General features: G+C 38.8%; 1 long non-coding RNA gene across 1 annotated transcript; it reads right to left on the reverse strand.

Moving 5' to 3' along the window:
- Nucleotides 1-5,535: 5,535 nt before the first annotated feature.
- On the reverse strand, nt 5,536-6,946 carry LOC126723421 (uncharacterized). Its single transcript, XR_007654292.1, has 2 exons — nt 6,452-6,946; nt 5,536-6,109 (listed from the first exon to the last, which is right to left on the reverse strand). It is a non-coding gene; the product is annotated as an uncharacterized LOC126723421 (long non-coding RNA).
- Between the last annotated feature and the right edge of the window lie 870 nt (nt 6,947-7,816).

The raw sequence follows: 7,816 nt of genomic DNA on the forward strand, positions 1-7,816 counted from the left end.
GCGCGCACCCCATGTTTAGAGCCAATTTGTCATCTTTAATTAAATTTTGTTTACAAAATACTTATTAGAAAAAAAATATTTATATTATTTACAAAAATTTAATTGTATAATGAAGTTAATTTTGAGTTTTTGACAAAACACAAACAAAATGGACATCAAATAATTCAATTCCAACAATAAATATAGATTAACTCTCTTTTTGGGCCAAAATGGCCAAATAGCCATAAAATTGTAAGTATATAGTTAGTAGGCTTAGTTTGCAAACATTATAATTTTCTAGCATCTCGAGTCTAAAAGACTTGATTTTAGTCTATAAATCGACTCTTAGAGACTCGATTTTCATCCTCAGATCTGGCAATATTTGCCTAGTTGGAAATCGAGTCTCTAAGACTCGATTTACAAACCAAAAACCTTCCCCCTCTCAAGCCTCTCTCGTGCAAGCCTAGATACACAAATTTTTTTTTTTTAAGAAATCCAGAAACACAGCAATCAGATCAAAAGAGAAAGAATCAGATCTGCCCAGAACATATCAAGAACCCAGAGAAAAAAAAAATAGAAAGAGAAAGAGAGAAGAACCCAGAACAGAAGAACCTGGATCGGTCGGAGAAGAACCCAGGCCGCACGGTGGACCGCGCTGCCTGGCCTGGGTCGCGCACCGGCGCGCTCGACCTGGCCTGGGTCACGCACCTGCGCGCGCGGCTTGGCCTGGGTCGCGCATCGACGCGCGCGACCTAGGCCAGGCCACGCGGTCCGCCATGCGGCCTGGGTTCTTCTCCATCTCTTTCTGGATTTTTTTTTTCCTATGGGTTCTTCTGGATCTGGCGCGCGCGACCCAGGCCAGGCCGCGAGCACCGGTGCGGGACCCAGGCCAGGCCACGCTCACCAGTGCGCGACCTAGGCCAGGCAGTGCGGTCCGCCGTGCGGCCTGGGTTTTTCTCCATCTGTTTCTGGTTTTTTTTTTTTTTTTTTTTTTTTTTTTTTTTTTTCTCTGAGTTCTTCTGGATCTGGGTTCTGCTGGGTTATATAAGATTTGAAAATCGAGTCTTAGAGACTTGATTTTCGTGTAACCACGTGGAAAATAATACTACATCGGAAATGATTAGACAATGAAAATCGAGTCTCTAAGACTCGATTTATAAGCAAAAATCGAGTCTTTTAAACTCGAGATGCTACTAATTTATAATGTTTGTAAACTGAGCCTACTAACTATATACTTACGATTTTATGGCCATTTGGCCATTTTGGCCGTTTTACTTCTTTTGATCTCATCAGCAAACTCCTGTTCTAAAAACTAAAAAATAAAAAGGAGAGAGAGAGAGAGAGAGAGAGAGAGAGAGAGAGAGAGAGAGAGAGAAAGCTTGAGAATTTCTGGTTCAAGGGTTACGCCCGTCAATATCTTCTTCCTTTTATGGGGATCAAGAAGTTGCTGATAGCTCTGCCCAAGAATGTGAGCTTGTGATCCTCAACAAAGGCACTGGGAAGAAGTCATGCGAGGAATAGTGGTAAGCTTCTTCAATATAACTGTTTGTTATTAGTTGATTCTCTGTTTAAATAGATATACAGTGAGTTTGGTACTGTTCAGGTGGTATTTTCCTTTTTCTTTTTTCTTTTTTAATTTATTTATTAACCATTTGATGGACCTTCAAGTTATTTTTGAATCAGGTTGTTAAATAATTATGTAATATGGTGGTGATCTGACAGATTCCGTCTTCTTGGAGATTAGTTTTGGAGAACTCTCTGAAACATTGCAAATATTTTTTTTTTTATTACTATGCTGTTACAAAGGCCCCTCTTTCCAAGGAGGTTAGTAAAATGTCAAGCTTCTTTTATATTCAATTTGTGTTTGTGTGTTTAAAGCCCAGACATTTATTTAAATTCAATTAGTCCTTAATTTATTGGAAAGAGGTTCTTAGACAACATTAAGCTTTGAAATTGATCTTTACATGCTCCATAAAGATACACGAGAGAATAAATGGGTACCCAGGCATGTATAGATGCTACTGATATTATTTCCTTTGTATTTGATTTTTATTTTTATTTTTTTTGTGTGTGAAAGGAGGTGTGGGGGAGAGGGGGCTTTGAGTGTATTCTTTGCCTCTGTGCTTTTGTTTTTTTACTTTTTTTTTTTTAAATAGCTAATACATTTTATTGATAAAAAAAAAATGCATCAAGTACAAAGGGGGTGTTCTTAGAGAAATTATACAATCTTCTGATGGACCACATCATTTGTCCACTATTCCACTAAAAAACTCCCATTTGTTTAAAATTGCTGAATCAATAATCAGTTTCTGTTTAAAAAAAAAAAAAATTCACTTAACAATTTTAAACAGGTGTAAGTTTTTTAGTGGAATGGTGGACCATGTCACTTATCCACCATATGAACCTTATAATTTCTCATGTTCTAGATGAATAACATAATTAAGTTGTAAGGGTAAAATGATCTATGAAATTTCAAAATTAGAGATGGGAAGGGATATGTCCCAGAAGTTAGCATCCACTCAAACAATGTTCTAAAAACTTGCATCTAAATCTAAAATAGTCTTCTCACACCCCTGAGGATTCTAGTATTTCTTTCATGCCAAAGACATTGCATTAGAACACATGGAACGGCCTTCCATATTGCAATGTTTCCATGGACAGAACTATTGGGGTGGTTTAGGAGAGTTCAAACACCACTTGGTTGGATGGGACAAGGTATGCACCCCTTTGGCTGATGGTGGGTTGGGGATTTGGAAACTTACCACTTTCAATCATTCTTTGCTTGGAAAGTGGTTATGGAGGTTTGGGTTGGAGGAAAACAAATTGTGGAGCTGGGTAGTTAGTGTGAACTATGGGGAGGAGTGGGGTGGATGGTACTCGAAACTTGTTCGAGGAGTGCACTGTTCTAGCTTCTAATAAAAATAATGAATTGATATAAATGGCAATGCATATTTTTCTAAATGACACTCAATGCCCATTGCCCACCCAGTTTGAGAGAAAAAGAGAGGGCCAAAATGGCCAAATAGCCATAAAATCGTAAGTATATAGTTAGTAGGCTCAGTTTACAAACATTATAAATTAGTAGCATCTCGAGTTTAAAAGACTCGATTTTGGCTTATAAATCGAGTCTTAGAGACTTGATTTTCATTGTCTAATCATTTCCGATGTGGCATTATTTTCCACGTGGTTACACGAAAATCGAGTCTCTAAGACTCGATTTTCAAATCTTATATAACCAGCAGAACCCAGATCCAGAAGAACTCAGAGAAAAAAAAAAAAAAAACCAGAAACAGATGGAGAAGAACCCAGGTCGCACGGCAGACTGCGCTGCCTGGCTTGGGTCGCGCACCGGCGAGCGTGGCCTGGCCTGGGTCGCGCGCGCCAGATCCAGAAGAACCCATAGGAAAAAAAATATATATCTAGAAAGAGATGGAGAAGAACCCAGGCCGCACGGCGGATCGCGCGGCCTGGCCTGGGTCGCACGCGTTGGTGCGCGACCCAGGCCAGGCTGCGCGCGCAGGTGCGCGACCCAGGCCAGGCCGAGCGCGTCGGTGCGCGACCCAGGCCAGGCAGCGCGGTCCGCCGTGCGGCCTAGGTTCTTCTCCGACCGATCCAGGTTCTTCTCTCTTTCTCTTTCTGTTTTTTTTTTTTTTTTTTTCTTTGGGTTCTTGATATGTTCTGGGCAGATCTGATTCTTTCTCTTTTGATCTGATTGCTGTGTTTTTGGATTTCTTAAAAAAAAAAATTTTGTGTATCTAGGCTTGCACGAGAGAGGCTTGAGAGGGGGAAGGTTTTTGATTTGTAAATCGAGTCTTAGAGACTCGATTCCAACTAGGCAAATATTGCCAGATCTGAGGATGAAAATCGAGTCTCTAAGACTCGATTTATAGACCAAAATCGAGTCTTTTAGACTCGAGATGCTAGAAAATTATAATGTTTGCAAACTAAGCCTACTAACTATATACTTACAATTTTATGGCTATTTGGCCATTTTGGCCCCCAAATAGTGGAGAGTTTTCTTGTACTTCAATAGGAGTTTAGTGAACACTGAACAGACTTATGAAGACCAGGAATTTGAGTAGTTTCATAGAGATTGGTGATTCTACCTGTCACATTTATGGTGTGGTTTTATGGTGTAGTCCACTCATTACTTCCATGAATGTAAGATGGAAAGGCACAATGTACTCCTAAATACTACGGAGTAATACCTAAGAATATTTTTGAGAAATTGATGGGACTTTCTCAAGAGCTGGTAGGAGTAGACCTTGTAAATCTATCAGAGCATTCACATTAAATGCTAAATCTATAAATGCTATGTTTTAAAGATCAAATTTTAAAAAAATCCACTCTATCAAAGGCCATCTAGTTACAGTGGGCTGTTATCTAATGTGTAAAAAAAAAAAAAAAAAAATTATATTTGTTTAATGTGTCAGGTTTCTGACTCCTCTAACTTTCTACTAAGGCTGCGTTTGAATCGACTTCAAAGTGATTCCGGAAATGATTTTCCGGAAAATGCATGCGTTTGGCTGTCACGGAAAACATTATTTTCCGGAAAATGATTTCCGGTTGACCACAAATTTCCCCTTTGACCACGGAAATCCATTTCTGCCTTCATTTTCACTTCAATTCACTTCCGGAAAAAGAGAGAGAGAGAGAGAGAGAGAGAGAGAGAGAGAAGAGAGAGCCCAGATCAGAGAGAGAGAGGGACGATCGCACCGCGCGGACGAGCGGCGCGGTGCACGATCGCGATCGTCGATCGAGCGGCGCGATCGACGATCGCGATCGACGAGCGCGCTCGTCTCTCGTCGATCGACGAGCGCCACTCTTCGGACGCTCGTCAGACGAGCGTTTTGCCGGATTTGATGCATTTTCTGGTAAAATGATGAAATGAACCAAACACCAAAATTAATTTTCCGTAAAATGAATTTTGTGACAGCCAAACACATGAAAACGTTTTCCTTTCCGAAAAATAGCATTTCCGGAAAATAAAATATTTTTCAGAAATGATTTTACGCGAACCAAACACAGCCTAAGCTTATTATAGCTTTAATTGCGTTCAGGGCTGGTCTATCGTCTATCATCTACATCTATGTACTCCAAAATTTCAGCAATTCCAAAACCAGCCAACTAGGCCAATTTAAAGCCTCACATCTAGGATCCCAGTCAAACACTTCAACGTTCAAAATCTGATATTCAGGGAAAGCAATAAGCAATGAAACATGTGTCACACCCAACCCAAGTATTCAAAAAAAACTTTGATTTTAGATTTGCATATTGCTCAATTTGCTCAATTACCGAAACACTTTCTTTCCCCCATAATGCCATATCTTCCCATTTGCATTATTAGTAAAAGTGTCTATCATCAACAAGTGGTGGCAACGGCAATGAACATTCTTTCTCCATATCAATCCCACACCCAATAAGCATAAAGATTCCACAAAACAAATGAACCACCAACCACACACTAATCACCATTATCAGTCTATTAATACAACACAAAACATAACAAAATGGCCCCCACTAAGTAAAGAATTTTAAATATAATAAAAGCAGAAAAACAAGAACAGATCTATCTTTTCATTTGCTTTTCAACTTTCCAACAAAAATTCTTACATACAAAATTACATACAGAATTACAATTCACTATATACTAATCTAAAACCTCAATTATCATTTTCTTTTTCCTTTTTTTCTTATACTAACAACAAAGAAAAATTGAGACCGGATTGACAAAAAAAAAAACATAATCTTAATATTTTTTTTTTTTTTCATTCTAAGAACAACAAAACCGTATCACAACTTCAGTGCAAGGAAAATCGTCCGAATTTCCGATAGAATCTTCGGGCCATGAATCCCGAAGAAGCTTCAATAACAGCTGAGCCTTTCTCTTCGCTCTGTCCGTACAATCACTTTGTTGAACTTGCATTGCTGCTAGCTACACCATACAATTTGATAACTCCTTGCATATCCTTAGCTTCATAAATCCAAGCACTTCTATTACACCTAGAGTTTCTAACCCCCTGCAATCTTGATTAGCAGCTGCCAGTGTCCTGCAGCTGTGTTGTGTTCAACTCCTGATCTGAAGCATCTTCTGTTTGACTCATAACTGATGGAGTAGGCTTCCTTGTACCTGCAATACAGATTTTGAGCTGTGAGAACAACTTTCAAAGATTGAAGCTTACAATTAAATAAAAACCTGTGCTTAAATAATTCCTCAACCTTAACCAATCAAATATGAATAATATGAAGAAGTGAACCCCTTTCTCAAGGCAGGTTCTGCAGAAGAAAAGGCTTCTGGGGCCAGCTCAGTGTCATTTATCTTTCAATAAATTTATGAACAATAAGTAATATTATTTAGTGAATCCATAAAAACAAAGAAACATCTACGACAATTAACATATTAAAATTTAAAAACCCAGGGGAAAAGCATAAGTAAATAAGTAATCAAACATAAAGAAATTAAAAATAAAACCTTAACCATGGGCTCGATGAGTAGCATAGGTCAGCTAAGCAAACAGGTTCAATATCCTGAAGAAGCATTTCATCGAACAGTTGTGTCTTAACCGGTCAAAGAATGAAATTGCGGTCTTGAGATCCCTTTTCATGGAGTTCAAGATTTGGACAACCCGGGATGCATCAAACAAGTCCTGAGCTACAGGGGTGCTAGTTTTGGCGGGGTTAAGGTTGTGGGTATAACCAGAACTGGAAGTTGCAGTACTATTAGTATAAGAAGAAGAAGCAGTAGATGACAACAACGATGATCATCATCATCATCAGACGGTTGAGATGGACTGAGGAAGGCAAGGGCAGTAGAGAAGGACTTGAAAGAAGAAGTGGAACCACATGGACATTAACACTCGTATCGAGAGAGATTCCCAAACACCACAAACATACATACAACTATGTTTTATGCCCTGTTTGCTATGAAAACTAAACCTAAACCAAAACCAAGCAATAATGACAACTCAATGTGTGTTTAGGAAGTGTTATACCTTACCTCAACTCACTTACTCCTTTTTCAACAACTCCCTATTAGGCCAGGACCTGTTTGGGCCGAACAGCCAAAGTCCTTAAGCTAAACCCAAACACTCATCTTACCCCAATCCCAGGCTCAATTTCTTTCATGGGCCTTGTTTATACTATTAACACATGATCCAAAGCTTGATGAAGACCCCCACAGATGCTTCATCTAGCAAACCCTCTATAGTAAATTTGAAAGTAGCAAGGAACATTCATCCATGCACGAGTAGAAAAAATGCAATGGGTTCGATCTAAAAAAACAAAACAAAAAAATGCAATGGGTCAAACTAGCTGGATCCATTACGTAAATGTTTATTTATATGTGTTAGGAAAAAAAAAAATGTAAATGTACATATACATGTCCATGTACGTGTCTATTATTTTTTCATCCAACATCATTTTAGGCATGTGGGCCAAACTTATAATTCCTTTTCAAATTAGGCCCATTTGGTGGTGAGAAAATATCTCTAGCACACACACAAAGCCCAAGTCACTAAAATTGAGTCCCTAAAACATGGTTGGTCGATTAGCAGCACATTGCCACATAGGCAATGGTCCATTAAAGAAACTGCTTGAAGGCCCAATAAGTTTGGCTTATGAAATATTGCCAGTTATAAGTCAGCAATTGGGTCTTGAATTTGAATGTTTCTGTCTGTGTATGGCGCCTCCTATCTAAGGATAGCCCAAAGAGCGTTAGGTGCATTCAAATGCCATATTGAGATCTGTTTAATAGAAAGATCCAAAAGTTTTCAAATGCCACTTTTGTAAAGGCCCATTAATGTTGAGTGAATGTCATGATTTTTACTGGATACAGCTC

The sequence above is a fragment of the Quercus robur genome, chromosome 4 (genome assembly GCF_932294415.1).
Source record: "Quercus robur chromosome 4, dhQueRobu3.1, whole genome shotgun sequence".
Taxonomy (NCBI): domain Eukaryota; kingdom Viridiplantae; phylum Streptophyta; class Magnoliopsida; order Fagales; family Fagaceae; genus Quercus; species Quercus robur.